Here is an 18,872-nt window from a genome sequence, read left to right on the forward strand (position 1 = left end):
GGGCGAGGTGGGAGTGCCGAGGAGCCGGGGAGGAGTCGGAGAGCTCGGAGCGGGGGCGGGGCAGGCGTGGGGAGAGCGCGGCAGCGCGGACCGCCGAGAGGGCCAGCAGAGGGGCGGGGAGTCTGGGCGGCACGGCTCTGGCTTCGCGCTCCCCGCCTCCACCCACCCCCAAACCTTCTGGAAGCTGCCGCGTATCCGCCCTTGGCCTGCGCCTCCCTGCAGGGCTCTCCCAGGGTTCCTTTTGAAGCCTCTCTAGAACAGTTGAGCCCACTGTTCTCCTCCACTGCGTGAGTGCTGTGTGGTCGCCTTTCCACTCTAGACTTTGCTTTTTATTACACTCCCACCCCCTTCCCCACTCAGTTCCTGACAAGTCTCCAAGAAACTGCGCTTTTTATCCTGTACGTGTTCTTTCCCTCACCTCTACCCACCCAAATCATCTTTTGGATGGACTGCGTCCTTGGAGTAAAATGTTCAGAAATGCCCTTTCGTGAACCACATTTAAAAACTCCCTGGGATAGGAGAAGCCGGCGGGCTGCATAGTAGTTTGTTAGCTTTGACCTTTACTCTAGCTGGTGGCGCTCGAGCTTTGGTGTTGGGGAAAAGACGGTTAGGCCTGGCGGTCAGGATACCTGGGTTCCTGAGAAAGACATTTAACTGCCAGGGCCGCAATGGCCTTGAGTGTTCAGAGGATTCCTGAGCTGTAAGGCCACCTTTGGTATGGGGAGTATGTAGATTTTCTCCCTGCAGATTGCCAAATAGTCAGGTATCCTTTATTTTTTGTGCTGAAGATGTAAGCAGAAGCAAGAGATCTTTATTCTCAAATATAAAATCAGTTCACTGAAGATTCTCAAATTTGGGGAATTTGTTTGCATGCATTAGTGAATCCCCATTTCAGCAAATTTAAGTTTTAAAAAAATCTCTCCCGGTGGTTTATTAACCAGGAAAAAAAACTCTTGAAGTCGGTCTTGGATCGATCTTGGACACTGCACTTTCCCCTCTGTAGTCTATAGAGAGATTAACCTTTGCAAATGCTGCTTTGGAAATACATTCTTTGTTTGACTTGACATGTGCCCCCTCCCCCCCCACAAATATTATCGAGGTTTGAAGTTTAGACAAGCTACCTTTCAATGGTGTGTCATGATGTGGCAGCATTGGCATCTGGTAAAATTCTTTGCACTTTGCTAAGTGGAAAAAAATAATTAAATTTTATGTCAATTTTTATTATTTTTGTTTCAACACTACTCTGAAATAATGAAATTAGCATCTTTATAGCACTTCTGTAGGACAAATGGAGGAAATTCATGAATCTTAGTAGTTGATGAAAAGTAGCTTTCCTATGTTCTTAAAAAATACAATAGCATTATATCAATTTCACAAGAGGTTATTAAAAAATAAAGCATTTTTTAACCTAAACTATAAATTATTGTATAATACAGGTAGGAAAGCTATATGTTTTAAATATTTTTAATAACTGTCATAACATGGACTATTCAAAAAAAAATCAAGTTGTATGTGAAATCACTTATCCTAAAAGAGAATCAATGAGTCAATAATTTGCAATTTCCAGAAGGAATGTCTGCTCTTCGTACTTGAACTATTAAAATAAGAAGACATCCTCGAAGGAAAATCTCGTGTCACCAAATGTGTTCCACAAAATTGTTGGTATTTATGCAAAGCATGATTCCTTTCAACAACTTCTTCCATGGTTACTGTCATTTTTACTACAGTTTTCAGTTGGAGTTTCAGAGTATAAAAATGATTTTGCAAGATTTAACAGGTCATGATGTGCTCTCTGAGAAATGTCTTTAGTTCCCTGAAGTAGTAATGGGTTCCCCTGAAGTGCAGCAATAATTTATTAAATGGATCTCTAGTGGCCTAGAGGTTTTTATTTTTTTAAATAGATCTTTATTGGAGTATAACTGCTTCACATTACTGTGTTAGTTTCTGTTGCACAACAAAGCAAATCAGTCATATGCATACACATGTCCCCATATCTGCTCCCTCTTCAGCCTCCCTCCCACCCTCCCTATCCCACTCCTCTAGGTCATCGCAAATCACCTATCTCCTTGTGCTATGCTGCTGCTTCCCACCAGCCAAATATTTGACGTTCCGTAACGTATATATGTCGATGCTACTCTCACTTTGCCCCAGCTCCCTCCTCCCACCCCATGTCCTCAAGTCCATTCTCTACGTCTACCTCTTTATTCCTGCCCTGCAACTATGTTCATCAGTACCATTTTTTTTTTTAGATTCCATATATATTTGTTAGTATACGGTATTTGTTTTTCTCTTTCTGACTTACTTCACTCTGTATGACAGACTCTAGGTCCATCCACCTCGCTACAAATAACTCAATTTCATTTCTTTTTATGGCTGAGTAATATTACATTGTATATGTGTGCCACATCTTCTTTATCCGTTCATCTGTTGATGGACACTTAGGTTGCTTCCATGTCCTGACTATTGTAAATAGTGCTGCAATGAACATTGGGGTACATGTTTCTTTTTGAATTATGGTTTTCTCAGGGCATATGTATCCATTCAGCCAGTCTGTGTTTTTTGGTTGGTGCATTTAATCCATTTACATTCAAGGTTATTATCAATATGTATGTTCCTATTACCATTTTCTTAATTGTTTTGGGTTTGTTTTTGTGGGTCTTTTTCTTCTCTTGTGTTTCCCACTTAGACAATTTCTTCAGCATTTGTTGTAACACTGGTTTGGTGGTGCTGAATTCTCTTAGCTTTTGCTTGTTTGAAAAGCTTTTGACTTCTCCATTGAATCTGAATGAGATCCTTGCTGAGTAGAGTAATCTTGGTTGTAGGTTTTTCCCTTTCATCACTTTAAGTATATCCTGCCACTCCCTTCTGGCCTGCAGAGTTTCCGCTGAAAAATCAGCTGAAAACCTTATGGGGATTCCTTTGTATGTTATTTTTTGTTCCCTTGCTGCTTTTAATATTTTTTCTTTCAATTTAATTTTTGTTAGTTTGATTAATATGTGTCTTCGTGTGTTTCTCCTAGGGTTTATCCTGTATGGGACTCTGCTTCCTGGACTTGGATGACTATTTCCTTTTCCATGTTAGGGAAGTTTTCAACTATAATCCCTTCAAATACTTTCTCAGTCCCTTTCTTTTTCTCTTCTTCTTCTGGAACTCCTATAATTTGAATGTTAGTGCGTTTAGTGTTGTCCCAGAGGTCTCTGAGATTGTCTTCAATTCTTTTTGTTCTTTTTTCTTTATTCTGCTCCTCAGCAGTTGTTTCCACCATTTTGTCTTCCAGTTCACTTATTCGTTCTTCTGCCTTGGTTATTCTGTTATTGATTCCTTCTAGTGTATTTTTCATTTCAGTTATTGTGTTGTTCATCTCTGTTTGTTTGTTCTTTAGTTCTTCTAGATATTTGTTACACATTTCTTGTGTTTTCTCAATCCGTGCCTCCATTCTATTTCCAGTATTCTGAATCATTACTGTCATTACTCTGAATTCTTTTTCAGGTAGATTGCCTATTTCCTCTTCATTTATTTGGTTTTGTAGGTTTTTACCTTGCTTCTTCATTTGTGACATATTTTTTTGCCATCTCATTTTTTTTTTTTTTTTTTTTTTTTTAATGAGTGGGATTGTGTTCCTGTCTTACTGGTTGTTTGGCTTGAGGCTTCCAACACTGGAGTTTGTAGGCTGTTGGGTAGAGCTGGGTCTTGGTGCTGAGATGAGGAACTCCGTGAGACCTCATTCCGATGAATATTCCCTGGGGTCTGAGGTTCTCTGTTAGTCCAGTGGTTCAGACTTGTAGCTCCCACCACAGGAGCTTCGACCAGACCCCCCAGATGATGAACCAAGATCCCACAAGCCACGTGGGGCAGCAAAGAAAAAAAAAAGAACAGTAACAAAGTAAACAAAGTAAAAAATAAAATTAGACTAGGAAATTAACAGATATGTTAGAAAGAATATAAAAATATAGATGAATCAACAACCAGAAGGTACATCAGTATCACAATAGTAAAAAAGAGGAGGAGGGAAAAGAAAAAAAAATATAGAAAGAAAGAAAAAAAAAGGGGGGGATGGCCTTGGCTGTGGAGGGTGGGGCCTAAGCAAGGGTGAAGTTTGGGCAGTGGACGGGGCCTATGCTTAGGACTTTTCCAGCCCTGTGGGCTGTGGGGGGTGGATCTTAGGCTCAAGGAACAGAAGGGGCCCCAGGCGTGCCCCCTATCCCTGGTCTCAGAGGGCGGGGGATCTCCTCTGGGAGCCCAGCAGGCTTCCTGGGCTCGAGTGGGCAGAGCAAACGCCTTCCGCTCCTCTCCCGCTCCTCTCAGATGTCTCCTACCTCCTGCCTTTCCTGATCTCCCTGGCCTCCCTCCTATGCCCCCAGGACCCACTCGGCCTGGAGGGGGGTTTGGAGGGCAGGGGACCGGCCTGGGAGCTCAGCAGTCTCCCCGGCCCGAGTAAGCCAGGCGATCGCCCTCCGCTCCTCTCCAGCTCTTCCTGGAGAGTGCCTCCTGCCTGCCTCTCCTGATCTCCCCTGCCTCAGAGGCGCCGATCCTGTCTGACCTAGAGTTCTCCTCACCCCTCAGTCCCCCCACATCCTACCGGTTCACTTGGACGTTCCTCCCATCTCCTTGGGCATCAGAGTCTCCCACCATTGGCTGGCAGGCACCCTAATTGTGGGGAGATGCCAACTCCGTGTCTTCCCACACCACCATCTTGACTCTGCCGCTGGTCTAGAGGTTTTAACACAAATTTTTCTTTGAAGTTATTATACAATTGAATAACTTTAGAGTCGTAGTTTCCAAAGTGTGTAACTTCAAGCCCTTGTCCCTCAAGATGCTCCTCCAAGTAATACATTCACTACAAAAGTATTTATTGAGCTCCTGCTGTATGCCCTGGCTGAGGCACTAGGAACAACGGTGAAGAAGAGAGATATACTTACCTGTCCTGTTAGAATTTATAGTTCGGTGGAGAAGACAAATTAGTAAACAAGTGCAAATGAGGTTTACACAAATTTGTTTATACAAGTAAAATAAATGTAAATCATGATGAAAATAACAGACTTTGAAGTAAATAATATGAAGAACCTCTTTCTTTTAGAGATTCACAATGCATATTAGTGGATTAAAGGCTCTGAGGACTTCTACCTAAAAACATTTGCTTAACATCTTCCCAACAAATTCCCAAATTTTTTTTAGCACTGAATCTTTGTGAGCAATGCTATTAATAAAATAGAACCATATTTGTGGAACAGTGCTTTTTGAAACCAAAGAATCCAATAAACATAAAATTCTGTTAACATTACCTTACATTTTTTGCCAAAGCACATTCACAGATTTTAATAAATTTGTATGTATATAATCTGTTTGAAATAGATTGAAGATAAAATTATATACAAACGTATACATATATTAATAAATTTTAATAGATTTATAAGAATATATTTTATAGATTTTGTCTGAAGATAAAATGATGTAGACACATTTATAAATCTATTAGAGTATATGAGTATATATCTGTATAAGATAGATATTTTGTAGCTAATGTTGTTTCATGAATGGATTTCCATATATCAACATAGTCCAGATGCTTATAATTATTAGTTGCTCTGTAGTCCGTAATATTGGTATAGAATTGTTTTCTTAACCCTCAGCTTTAGGATAATACATTTTCTGACTCTTTTGCTATTGTAACTAACACTGCCTTAACTTCTTTGCAAAATTTAGTCTCTGTGATATTAAGTGGAGGGAATATTTCTGATATCAGTATTTTATTAAACATTTAAAATGTATATTTTTTAATGATAAGCTTCAAAATTTCAGTAGAAGCAGATTTGATTCTGGATCTCATAGATGACCACTTTATAACTGAGTACAAGTATGCAATTTCAGAACCCATGTTTTTTGCATTTATCATTGCATTGGTGCCTAGCAGTATCACCCTGTCAAAGCCTAATGAGAGAACTCACAGCTGAACAATAAAAAGACAAATAACCCAATTATAAACTGGACACATGATTTGAATACATATTTCTCCAAAGAAGATATGCAAATGACCAACAAGAACATGGAATGATGCTCAACATCATTAGTTCTTAGAGAAATGCAAATCAAAATCACATGAGGTATCACTTCACACCCACTAGTATGGCTATAATCAAAGTCAGTATTATAATATTAAGAGTTGATGAGAAAGTAGAGAAATTAGAATCCTCATACATTGATGAAGGGAATGTAAAATGGTGCACCTATTTTGAAATAGTTTAACAATTCTACTCCTAGGTATATACCCAAGAGAATTGAAAACATGTCCTTAGGAAATCTTGCACCCAAATGTTCACTGCAGTATTATTTATAATAGCTCAAAAGTGGAAACAACCTAAACGTCTTATCAATTGATAAATGTACAAATGAAATGTAGTATATTCGTATAATAGGATATTATTCAGACATTATAAAAATAAATGAAGTACGGATACAGACTACAACATAGATGAATCTTGAAAAATTAGTTCAGGTGAAACCTGCCAGACACAAAAGCCCATATATTTTATGATCCCATCATATAAAATGTCCAGAATAGGCAAATCCATACAGACAGAAAATAAATTAGTAGCTGTTAATTTACTGGCTGATGGAAAAGGGAATGGGGAATGACTCCTTAATGGGGAGGGGATTTCTTTTCGATATGATGAAAATATCCTGGAATTAGATAATGGTGATGGTTGCACAACTTTGTGAATATACTAAAAACTACTGAATCGTACACTTTAAAAGAGTGAACTTTATAGTATGTGAATTATATTTCAATAATAAAAAATAGTATCAGGAATTGTCTAAAAAAATTTAATGAGTGAGCAAATATAGACTTAGTTTCTAACAAGGCATTTGCTTCTAGCGAAGACCAAATAACATTAATTTGTGCTCTTCCAAGGTATATTTAGCCGTTGACAGAAGAGAAAAAAGGGATGGGAGAAATTAGTCACTATCCAGCTCATTTTAACTAAAACTTTTTTAATTACGTAAATTACAGGTATACAATATAGTGGTTCACTATTTTTAAAGGTTATACTCCATTTGTGATTATTATAAAGTATCAGCTATATTCCCTGTGTTGTACAGTATATTCTTGTAGCTTATTTTATACCTAATATTTTGTACCTCTTAATCCCCTACCCCTTTATTGCCCCTCTTTCCTTCCTTCTCCCCACTGGTAACCACTAGTTTGCTCTCTATATCTGTGAGTCTGCTGCTTTTTTGTTACATTCAACAGTTTGTTGTATTTTTTAGTTTCCACATATAGGTGATATCATACAGTATTTGTCTTTCTCTGTCTGGCTTATTTTGCTTAGCATAATGCCCTCCAAGTCCATCCATGGTGTTGTGAATGGCAAAACTTCATTCTTTTTTATAGCTGAGTAGTATTCCAGTGTGTGTGTGTGTGTGTGTGTGTGTGTGTGTGTGTATACCACTTCTTCTTTATCCATTCATCTGCTGATGGACACTTAGGTTACTTCCATATCTTGGCAATTGTAAATAATGCTGCTATGAACATTGGGGTGCATGTATCTTTTTGAGAGCTCATTTTAAGTATGTTAAACCAGAAGATCTATGAAGTTTCAGTCAGTACCACACTCACATTACAAGCAGCAATTTAATTTCTGTCCAACAATATCATTCTTCATACTCAGTTGTCTGTGAACTTTTTGTGAAACCCAGGTCCCCACTGACCAGTTGTGTCTTGATTTCCCCGTCTACTAAATGAATATAATAGTGCCCACCTAATAGAGTTGTTGTGAGTTTTAAATGAGTTGCTATATGTAAAGTGCCTACTACCCATTAACTAGTATATATGTTAGATATTATTTAACAAACTTGCACATTTGTTTTGGTTTCATAGTTACATACATGTTCTAATCATAAGAAATTTACACAAAGTTTTATATTTGAATGTAATCATGTAATTTTTAAAAGAGAAATTTAAGTCAACAATGTGGCCATTGAGAGTTTTTCCCCCTTCTTTTTTCTTTAAAAGGAGTTCATACTTTACTCAAATTTGAGAATCACTGGTCTAGAATAAACTTGGGCTTTTTTTCTCTCTCTGTACACCACTTTGTACCCTCTAATACATCACAGGTATCACTCTGCAGTCTTAAAAATTAATAAGGATCAACCATACTCAAGCCCAGTTGTCTTGTTAGTAAGGTTTTAGTTCAAATACTACTGGGTAAGTGAAAAAGGTAGCATGTTGCATGCAAATTTGTGGACTAGGAGTTAGAATGTCTTCAACGACTTATGTAAACCTTTAGCAAGTTGCTTAACCACTCTTGGTCTTAGTTAGAGCGTCTTTGAAATAAAGGTTGGCTTTCAGGAATTCCCCGGTGGTCCAGTGGTTAGGACTTGGGGCTTTCACTGCCATGGCCTGGGTTCAATCCCTGGTCAGGGAACTATGATCCTGCAATCCACATGGTGTGGCCAAAAAAAAAAAGATTGGCTTTCAAGTCCCTTCAAGGTCTAAAATTTTATGACATTTTCAGTATACCTACTATTATATTATGATAAGTTGTTATGTACACCTAGTACTTAAAAACAATATGTGCCTTTCAAGGGGCCACACTTTCATTTGGTATCATTCAGTTGGGAGTTTCTAGGTGTTGTTCTGTCCTTTTCTCATTGCCTGGTATCAGTTTGAATACACAGTTAAATTCCCCAAAGTAGCAGAAGAGAATATAGTCAGAAGGACAGGTTATAGTGATTACTTAAAGATTGTAAAATTAACTGGAAAATTCACACTTGGCTGCGTAGGATTAAAGAATCATTCCTGATTTTTTTCCACTTTTTTTAACCCATCATATTCTTTTGATGCTCTTTTGGGCACCTTTACCAGCTCTATGTCAAATGTTGTAGAAAGCACTTGTGGTAGCTGGTCTCCAAAGATGGTCTCCCTTGAATTATACCTTCTAGTATTCATACTGTTGTTCAAGATTCCTGGGTTGGCCCCATTTAACAAATAGAGTACAGTAGTGGTGATGATTTTTAATATCTAAGTCTGGATCACAAAAAAGCCTTGTAGCTTCTGCCTCGGTCTCTTAGAGCTCTTGTTATAGGCGAAACAAGTAGCCACTTAAAATTTACCTTAGACCACCATGCTGTGAGAAAACTCAATCCAGGCTCATAGAGAGGCCATAGGAAGGGACAGATGCCTGACCAGCCTACCCAGTTAAAGTGTAAATCATGTGAGTGAAGAAGCCATCCTTGATGTCCAAGGCAAGCCTTCAGATGACTTCAGCCCCATCAACTACCTGAGCAAAAGCATGAAAGTCTCCAAAATGAGAATCACCAAGCTGAAGGCAATCAATTTACAAAACTGTGACAGAAAATAAGTTGTTTTAAGCTGTCGATTTGGCAGAAATTTGTTATGCAGTGATAGATAAGCTTGTTTAAGGACCCAAAAATGCTCATTTTCTCTTTTGATCAAGAATATCTACTTTAGGGACTTCCCTGGAAGTCCAGTGGTTAAGACTTTGAGCTCCCAATGCAGGGGGCATGGGTTCGACCCCTGGTTAGGAACCTAAGATCCCACATGCAGCACAGCTGGGCCTAAAAAAAAAAATCTACTTTATATCCCTCTCATACGAACTCTTTTAAATAAAGTACAGCCATACTTTTTTTCAGTAGACAATTTCCTTCTTTGTTTCATTTAAAAATTTTTTTATTTATTTTTGTCTGAGTTGGGTTTTCGCTGCTGTGTGGGGGCTTTCTCTAGTTGCAGCGAGTGGGGGCTACTCTGCGTTGTGGTGCGCGGGCTTCTCACTGCAGTAGCTTCTCTTGTTGCAGAGCACAGGCTCTAGGTGGTCAGGATTCAGTAGTTGCAGCACACGGGCTCAGTAGTTGCAGTGCGCAGGCTTCAGTAGTTGTGGCACACAGGCTCAGTAGTTGTGGCCTGTGGGCTCTAGGGCGCAGGCTCAGTAGTTGTGGCACATGGGCTTAGTTGCTCCACGACAATTTCCTTCTTTGTTTCATTATTAAAAAAAAAAATCACAAAGACATTATTTCACAGTTTCATGTCATTTCATCATCTTTTTGATGTCTGGTTTAAGATGCATTTTCCAGGAATAATTGAGTCATCATCAACATTACGAATCCTGTTGTTAACACCCATGAAAGAAACTTGCTTTAAGAAACAAAACCCAACTGCTCTTTCTATAAACATAAATGTTTGACCCTTATGACTGTAAAAGGATCAGAGAAGATTAGGAGTGGGAGAGATATTAAACAGGAGTCTATTTTAATCTGTTTTCATTATTTTTGACATTGTATTTAACCTAGGTCATTTATTTTAAAACACATTTAAGTAAAATTGAAATGTCATTTAAAATGTTGGAATTTTATAACTCTAAATCCAACTATCTCTAAAAAAGAGATTGCCATTTATTTTTATACAAATGTTTTAAGAACTGACAAAGTGCTTATAAATAACAAAGTGTTTTATAATACTTAATTTCATACAGTACCACCAAAATAAATTCTATTTAGGTCAAAGTGTTAAAATTTAAAGTTTTGTTTTTAATAAAACGTAAGTTGAGGGGGAATGTTTGCTATAAGTTTTAAAGATTGATGTCAAATATTTAAAATAGCTCATACAAATTCAGAATAGAAGCAAAAGTTTAGGCTCCAATAAATGGACAAAAGAATTGAATGAACATTTTAATAAAGAAGAAATAAAATTGTTTAATAAACAGAGACACTGGGAAAGATACAATCTACGGGCTTTCTATAATCTCTTTATTCTTTTCCTGTTTATTAATTTTGAGCAATTAAGTATTCACCTCTCTAAGCAAGTCACCAAAGGTTTTACCATTTAAAGGACCTTTTTAAAGTTTGCAATACACTTTGTTAAGGCAAAAAGTAAGAGGTAGGCCATTGGCTTAAAAATGCCAAAGACGACATTTCTCTTATTTTTATTATGCAATTATTTAATAAAGGAGTTACCAGACTTCCAGTATTCAGTATATTTATATACTGGGCCTATTGTTTCCTAGATTATTCTACTCCAGTAAATTTACCCATTTTATGAGCATCTATATGTTTTGAGTCATCTTTTCCAGAAGCATGTCATTAAGAGGGTTCATGTTTATTTTTAAACATTAACTAATAACTTTTATTTTTTGTGTTTTTTCAAACTATTGATTTATTCAACAAATATTTATTGAATGTTCTTTTTGTGTCTCTCTAAGGGGCTGGGGACACAACAGACAAAGCAGATCCCCGCCTTCGTGAAGCACGCATTGGCGTCTCAAATATTTAAACCACGAATTCACCAATGGAGTTTGAGTAGTTAGAAAAGAAAAGAATTCCAAGGATTGAGCTTTGGAACATTCCAACGTCTGGTGTTGAGAGAGATGAGGAGTAAAGGACAAAGGAAATTAAGATGCCACTAATGAGGTAAGAGAAAAAGTGGGACTGTTGAGTGCCCTGGAAGCCAAGTGAAAAGAATATTTCAAGGAAAGGGGTGTAATCAGCTGTGTCAAGTGCTTTTGTGTGATCAAGTAGGATGAGAAATGAGAACAAGATTTAAAATGTGAAGGTCACTGATAACTTACCCCGTGGGAGTTGGTTTAGAGAAGGGGAGAACAGAAACTGGAGACAAGTCAAAGAACGGGCCAATCCAAGTATAGACAACTCTTCTTAAGACTTTTGCTGTAAAATAAAGAAGAGAATTGGAGTGGTGACTGGAGGAGAAAACAGGGTCCAGAGCCAGGAACATTTTATGATGGAAAAAAATTGTATACATAGGCTTATGGGGACGATCCCATAGAGAGTAGAAGATGGATGATGCAGAACATAGAGTGGAGAGTTGCTGGAGCCAGGTCATTGAGAAGGCAAGAGGGGATGGATTTAGTGCACAAACGGTGGACTTGGCCTTTGCTAGGAGGATGAACAGTTTATCCTGAACAGAAGAAAATGTGCTATCGATGAGTCCAGATGCAGTGAAGTGGCTAGATGTTGTGGATGAGCTTGGGGAAGTTCTCCCCTGACTGCTTCTTTTTTCTCAGTGCTATAGGAAGCAATTGTCTGCTGAGGGTGAGGAAGAGGGAAAATGAAACTTTGGGAAAGGAGGGAAAGGCATGAATAATGGGACAGATAGCACATAATAAGAAGGTAGAAATAGGTCTAAATGTAACAGTAATCACCACAACTATGAATGGAATAAACTTTCCAATCAAAAGGCAAAATTTTCAGACGGGATTGAAACAAACATTTATGCTATTTACATAAGTCAGATGTAAATTGCAAGAACAGAGAAAAACTAAAAATTAAGGATTCAAAAGGCGTACCTGTGAGATATCAAGTAAAAGAAACATGATCTAACTATATTACCAGGTAAAATGACTTTAATGAGAGTTATTACATAATGATAAAATATTCAGTTCACCAAGAAGATAAAGTAATTCTAAATTTTATGTCTCTAATAATGTAGCCTCAAAACATAATATGACAGAACCACAAAGAGATTTTTAAAAAATTTACCACCACAGTAAGAGATTTTAGCACAATTTTTGAGCAATTGAATCTTTAATTAAAATCTTTTTATAAAGTAAAACATAAACAGCAAACAAATAAAATCAGGCACAGGAGGCTTTCCTGGTCAGTTATCCAAACATTCAAAGAACAGACCAATCCAATATAACACAAACTCTTCCAGAAAACAGATGAGAAAGAATGTTCCCCAACCTGTTTTATGAGGTTAGCACAACCTTGAAACCAAAGTTAGTAAAAAACAGTACAATTTTATTTTTTAATTTAATGTAAAAATTTTTTAAAAATGAACAAACTGATTTGCTTGATAGCAAATTTTAAAAAAGATAATACATTATGATTAAGTTTATTACAAGGATGTTAGATGATTTAACATTAGAAAATATATTACTGTATTGTAATTCACTATACTAGTTCAAAGGAGAAAATCATATGATCATCTCAATAGATGCAGAAAAAGCATTCTGCATAACTCTATTCATAAAAACAATTTAGCAAACAGAATAAAAGGGAACTTTTAAAACTGAAGCATAGGGGCTTCCCTGGTGGCACAGTGGTTAAGACTCCACCTGCCAATGCAGGGGACACGGGTTTGAGCCCGGGTCCGGGAAGATCCCACATGCTGTGGAACAACTAAGCCCTAGCACCACAGCTACTGAGCCTGCGCTCTAGAGTCCGCGAGCGACAACTATTGAAGCCTGCATGCCTAGAGCCTGTGCTCCGCAACAAGAGATGCCACCGCAGTGGGAAGCCTGTGCACCGCAATGAAGAGGAATCCCCTCTCACCGCAACTAGAGAAAGCCCGCGTGCAGCAGTGAAGATCCAGTGCAGCCAAAAATAAATAAATAAAATAAATAAATTTAAAAACAAAAAAACCCTGAAATATAGTTGATTTACAATATTGTGTTAGTTTCAGGTGTACAGCAAAGTGATTCAGTTATATATAGAATTTTTTTCAGATTATTTTCCATTATAAGTTATTATAAGATATTGAATATTGTTCCTTGATACAATAAATCCCTGTTGCTCGTGTATTTTGTGTATAGTAGTGTATACCTATTAATTTCATACTCCTAATTTATCCCCTCCTCCCTTTCCCCTTTGGTAACAATAAGTTTCTTTTCTATGTCTGTGAATCTGTTTCTGTCTTGTGCATAGATTCATTTGTATTATTTATTTTTATTTTTTTATTTTTTATAAATGTTAACTCCATTTCTTTTTTTTTTTTAAATATTTATTTATTTATTTGGCTGCACCGGGTCTTAGTTGCGGCACGCAGAATCTTCATTGCTACATGCGGGATCTTTAGTTGCGGCACGTGGAATCTTTAGTTGCGTCATAAGAACTCTTAGTTTCAGCATGTGGGATCTACTTCCCTGAGCAGGGATCAAACCTGGGCCCTCAGCATTGGGAGTGCAGAGTCTTAGCCACTGGGCCGCTAGGGAAGTACCTGTATTATTTTTTAGATTCCATAGATAAGTGAGATCATATATTTGTCTTTCTCTGTCTGACTTACTTCACTTAGTGTGATATTCTGTAGGTCCATCCATGTTTCTGCAAATGGCAATATTTTATTCTTTTTCATGCAATATTATATGTATATTATATATATATGCAATGGAAAATATATATATATCACATCTTGTTTATCCATTAATCTGTTGATGGACACTTCAAATAGTGTGCTGTAAATAGTGCTGCTGTAAACATTGGGGTGATGTATCCTTTCAAATTATCATTTTCATCTCTTCTGGATATATACTCAGGAATGGGATTGATGGATCGTATGGTAGCTCTATTTTTAGTTTTTTAAGGAACCTCCATACTGTTTTCCATAGCGGTTGCACCAATTTACATTCCCACCAACAGTGTAGGAGGGTTAAAAGGAAACCTTTTTAACCTACCTTTGGGCCTGCGCCCAGCACTTCCTAATGTAGTGTTGAAAGCATGTCCTTAAATAATGAACAGGACAAAGATATCCTCTATTCCCATCACTGCTCAACATTGCACCTGTAGTCCTAGCTTGTGCAGTAAGGAAATAAGAAGAAATAAAAAGTATAATGATTAAAAAGGAGGAAACAAAATTGTCATTATTCATAGATGGAATACAGTTGACTCTTGAACAACAGGGGATGGTCAAGGGGGTTAAAGGTGGAGGTTCCACTTCAACACAGTGGGATGTAAGCTCTCTGTATCCATGGTTCCTCATCTGTACGTTTAACCAACTGTGGATCATGCCGTATTATAGTATGTACTTATTGAAAAAAGAATCCATGTGTAAGTGGACCTGCACACTTCAAATCCCTGTTGTTCAAAGATCAACTGTAATTTTACATAGAAAACCCGAGAGTCCACAGATAAAGTATAAGATTTAATCAGAGTTTAGCAAGATTGCTAGATAAAAACATCAACATACAAAAGTCAATTGTATTTCTATGTAGCAGCAATGAATAGTTAAATAATGCAATTAGGGAAGATACCATTTCTTATAGTAACCCCAAGCACCAAGTACCTACTAATAGTTAATGAAAGTTAAGCAAGCTCCTTATGGAGAAAAGCATTAACTGTATTGGAAAAGGAATTAAAGAATATCCAAATGAACATAAAGATCTTCCATAATCTTGGCTAGAAGAACTCAGTATATTAAAATAGCAATTCCTCCCCAATATATCTATTTTTTCAATGTGATTCTAATGGTTGTCCCATCAGGGTTTTTCATGGAACCAGACACATTAATTCTAAATTATCATGGAATAGCAAGAGGTCAAGAATAGTCATGAAATTCCCAGAGAAGAAGAACAATATCAGATGATTTGCTGTTTCAGATATCAAGGTTAACATAAAGCTGTGAAAATTGTTTAACACAGGGTTAGGCAAACAGACCAAGGGAATGGAATAGAGAACACTGAAACTGACCCAGGCATAGAGGAAAAATTTGATTTGTACCAGCGCTTGTATGTCAGTGGGCTGTTGTTTATGTTAATTTATAAAACATCGTTTTTTGAAAAAAAGAAACTGTACTTTCCTCCACAAAAATCAAGTCTAGGAAAAATGAAAGACTTACTCTGAAAGGAAAACTTGAAAATATAGGAAAATATCTTTAAAGAGGAAAACATAGGAAAATATCTTTGTAACCTTTGAATGAGGATAGATTTATTAAATAAGACACATATAAGAATGTGAACCAAAAGAGTAAATAATTTATCCATTTTACACTAATATTAAAACTCCTCATAATCAAAAGAAACCATGGAGGGACTGAAAAATATTAGTTGCATTGCAAAATGGTATTTGCAGTGTGTAAGCAAATGATTAGCATCCAAAAATAAAAACTGTATGAATTAATAAGAGCAGCATCCATCCAAAAGAAAAATGATCAAAAATATGTGCACAGTATTCAGCCTAGCAATACCATTCCTGTTATATGCCTCCAATACTTTTGTCTCTGAACCTATTTACACTCTTAAAAATTATTTGAAGAACCCCAAAGGGTTTTTGTTTCTGTGGGTTATATCTGTCAACATTTATTTATAAATACTTATTTCGTTTCATATAACAATAATAGATAATGACATGTTAATGTAAATAACATTTTTATGAAAAATAACTATGTTTTCCAAAACAAAAGTGAGAAAAGTGGCATTGTTTACATTTTTTCAAATTTCTTTAATGCCTGGCTTAATAGAGCATGGTGTCTACCTCTGAGGATGGGGGTGGAGAGTCAACTATAACAAAGAAGGGCACTTAGGAGACCTCTGAGACACTAGGATTTTATTCTTAAGCTGATGTCTGCTGCATGAGTGTTCATTTCATTAATAGGATTTTAACTACACAGACATATTTCATACAAATTTTATTTAAATATGATATAATTTAAAACATATATTTATAAGGTAATACAAATCAGTTCAAAATGACAAAGCAATATTAGAAACACATTGGCTTTGAAATGGAAAGTGAGAGCTTCAGGTATGGTTTGATCCGGAGTCCATATCTACAGCTGGGGAAGAGATCATTTTCCTTCAGAGCACAAAGACTACATTGGGAAAGGCTGAATACCAGAATGAAGAACCACTGAAAGAGGAAGAGTCTAGGCAGGGAAAATTAGTAAATGTCCAGAGCCACAAAACATAAAACAAGTGTCACAAATACTTCAGTTAGCATTTCTCATCTTGCACTCAACTTTTAAAATGCTTGTTTTTCCTGTTTGACTTCTGCTAACCTGGATTTCTAGCTGGAATGAAACTTATTAAGAGGTATAATTATTTTATAATATCCCTCAATTATTTTGTACCTGTAACAGTCCAACTTATGCTTTAACTTTTTGCTCAAAAGATATTTTGATTCAATAATAAGCACTCCTTTTAAGTGTGGTGACATTCTGACTGAGAAATAGTCTTAAAAGCTTGTTAAAATAGTGACTGCTGTGCCTTGTATTCCGGATATTTTTACAAGTCATAATTAGGATCATATTGACTTTGAATGTAATTGCAACTTTAATTTATTTTATCTTATTTAATTTTTCATGTTTTTCTAGTTTTAAAACTGTTATTATAATAGACAACTTTCCCAAGCTAATTATTATTATTATTTTTTAAACAAATTTATTTATTTTATTTATTTATTTTTGGCTGTGTTGGGTCTTAGTTGCTGGGCGTGGGCTTTCTCTAGTTGAGGCGAGTGGGGGCTACTCTTTGTTGCGGTGTGTGGGCTTCTTACTGCGGTGGCTTCTCTTGTTGCAAAGCAGGGGCTCTAGGCCCATGGGCTTCAGTAGTTGTGGCTCGTGGGCTCTAGAGCACAGGCTCAGTAGTTGTGGTGCATGGGCTTAGTTGCTCCATGGCACGTGGGATCTTCCCGGACCAGGGCTCAAACCCGTGTCCCATGCATTGGCAGGCAGATTCTTAACCATTGTGCCACCAGGGAAGCCCCCAAGCTAATTATTATTATCACAGTTTATCATTTCTTTTGAATAATTGTGGATTTAAATAATTTAAAATTTCCCCTTTAGGTCCAAAAGTTTTAAAGAAAATTATTCTTTTTCAAAATTTTTAAATTGAAGTATAGTTAATTTTCAATGTTGTGCCAATGTCTGCTGTACAGCAGACAATGTCTGCTGTACAGCAATGACTCAGTTATACACATATGTACATTCTTTTTTTATATTCTTTTCCATTATGGTTTATTCCAGGATATTGGATGTAGTTCCTTGTGCTATACAGTAGGACCTTGTTGTTTGTCCATTCTAAATGTAATAGTTTGCATCTACCAACCCCAAATTCCCAGTCAATTCCTCTCCCACCCCCCCCTTGTGGCAACCACAAGTCTGATCTCTATGTAAAGAAAATTATTCTTGATAGTAATCTCTCAAGACCTTAAACAGATTAAATGCTATGTAATTTAATGTTTTGTTCATGGCTCAGGGTCATTAGGAATGTAAATTACTTTGTAATAATTACAATAATTTTAAATGCAAGTAGCTGTTTGTTTCTATACTTGAGATTATTCTAACTGGTGAGTGTAAATTTTTTATGTTTTTTAAAAATTGTATTGTTTTATTGGAATATAGTTGTTTTACAATGTTTTGTTAGTTTCTACTGTACAGTGAAGTGGAGTTCCCTGTTCTATACAGCAGGTTCTCATTAGTTATCTATTTTATACATATTACTGTATATATGTCAATCCCAATCTCCCAATTCATCCCACCCCCCCCTTTCCTCTCTTGGGGTCCATACGTTTGTTCTCTACATCTGTGTCACTATTTCTGCCTTGAAAACCAGTTCATCGGCACCATTTTTCTAGATTCCACATATATGCGTTAATATAGGATATTTGTTTTTCTCTTTCTGACTTACTTTACTCTGTATGACAGTCTCTAGGTCCATCCACATCTCTACAAATGACCCAATTTCGTTCCTTTTAATGGCTGAGTAATATTCCATTGTATATATGGACCACATCTTCTTTATCCATTCATCTGTCAATGGGCATTTAGGTTGTTTCCATGACCTGGCTATTGTAAATAGTGCTGCAATGAACACTGGGGTGCATATATCTTTTTTTTTTTTTTTGCGGTACGCGGGCCTCTCACAGTTGTGGCCTCTCCCGTTGCGGAGCACAGGCTCAGGATGCGCAGGCTTAGCGGCCACGGCTCATGGGCCTAGCCGCTCCGCGGCATGTGGGATCTTCCCGGACCGGGGCATGAACCCGTGTCCCCTGCATCGGCAGGCAGACCCTCAACCACTGCGCCACTAGGGAAGCCCCATATATGTTTTTGAATTATGATTTTCTCAGGGTATGTGCCCAGTAGTAGGATTGATGGGTCATATGGTAATTCTATTTTTAATTTTTTAAGGAAC

At 37.1% G+C, this 18,872-nt stretch overlaps 1 long non-coding RNA gene across 2 annotated transcripts in view; it reads left to right on the forward strand.

The window, feature by feature from the left end:
• Positions 1-40: 40 nt before the first annotated feature.
• Positions 41-18,872, forward strand: part of LOC137229088 (uncharacterized) — a 388,100-nt gene continuing 369,268 nt past the window's right edge. For both annotated transcript variants that reach the window (XR_010945525.1, XR_010945526.1), the window contains exons 1-2: positions 41-287; positions 11,214-11,421. This is a non-coding gene — a long non-coding RNA (uncharacterized lncRNA). The remainder of the gene's footprint in view (positions 288-11,213; positions 11,422-18,872) is intronic.

This window comes from Pseudorca crassidens, chromosome 8 (genome assembly GCF_039906515.1).
Source record: "Pseudorca crassidens isolate mPseCra1 chromosome 8, mPseCra1.hap1, whole genome shotgun sequence".
Taxonomy (NCBI): domain Eukaryota; kingdom Metazoa; phylum Chordata; class Mammalia; order Artiodactyla; family Delphinidae; genus Pseudorca; species Pseudorca crassidens.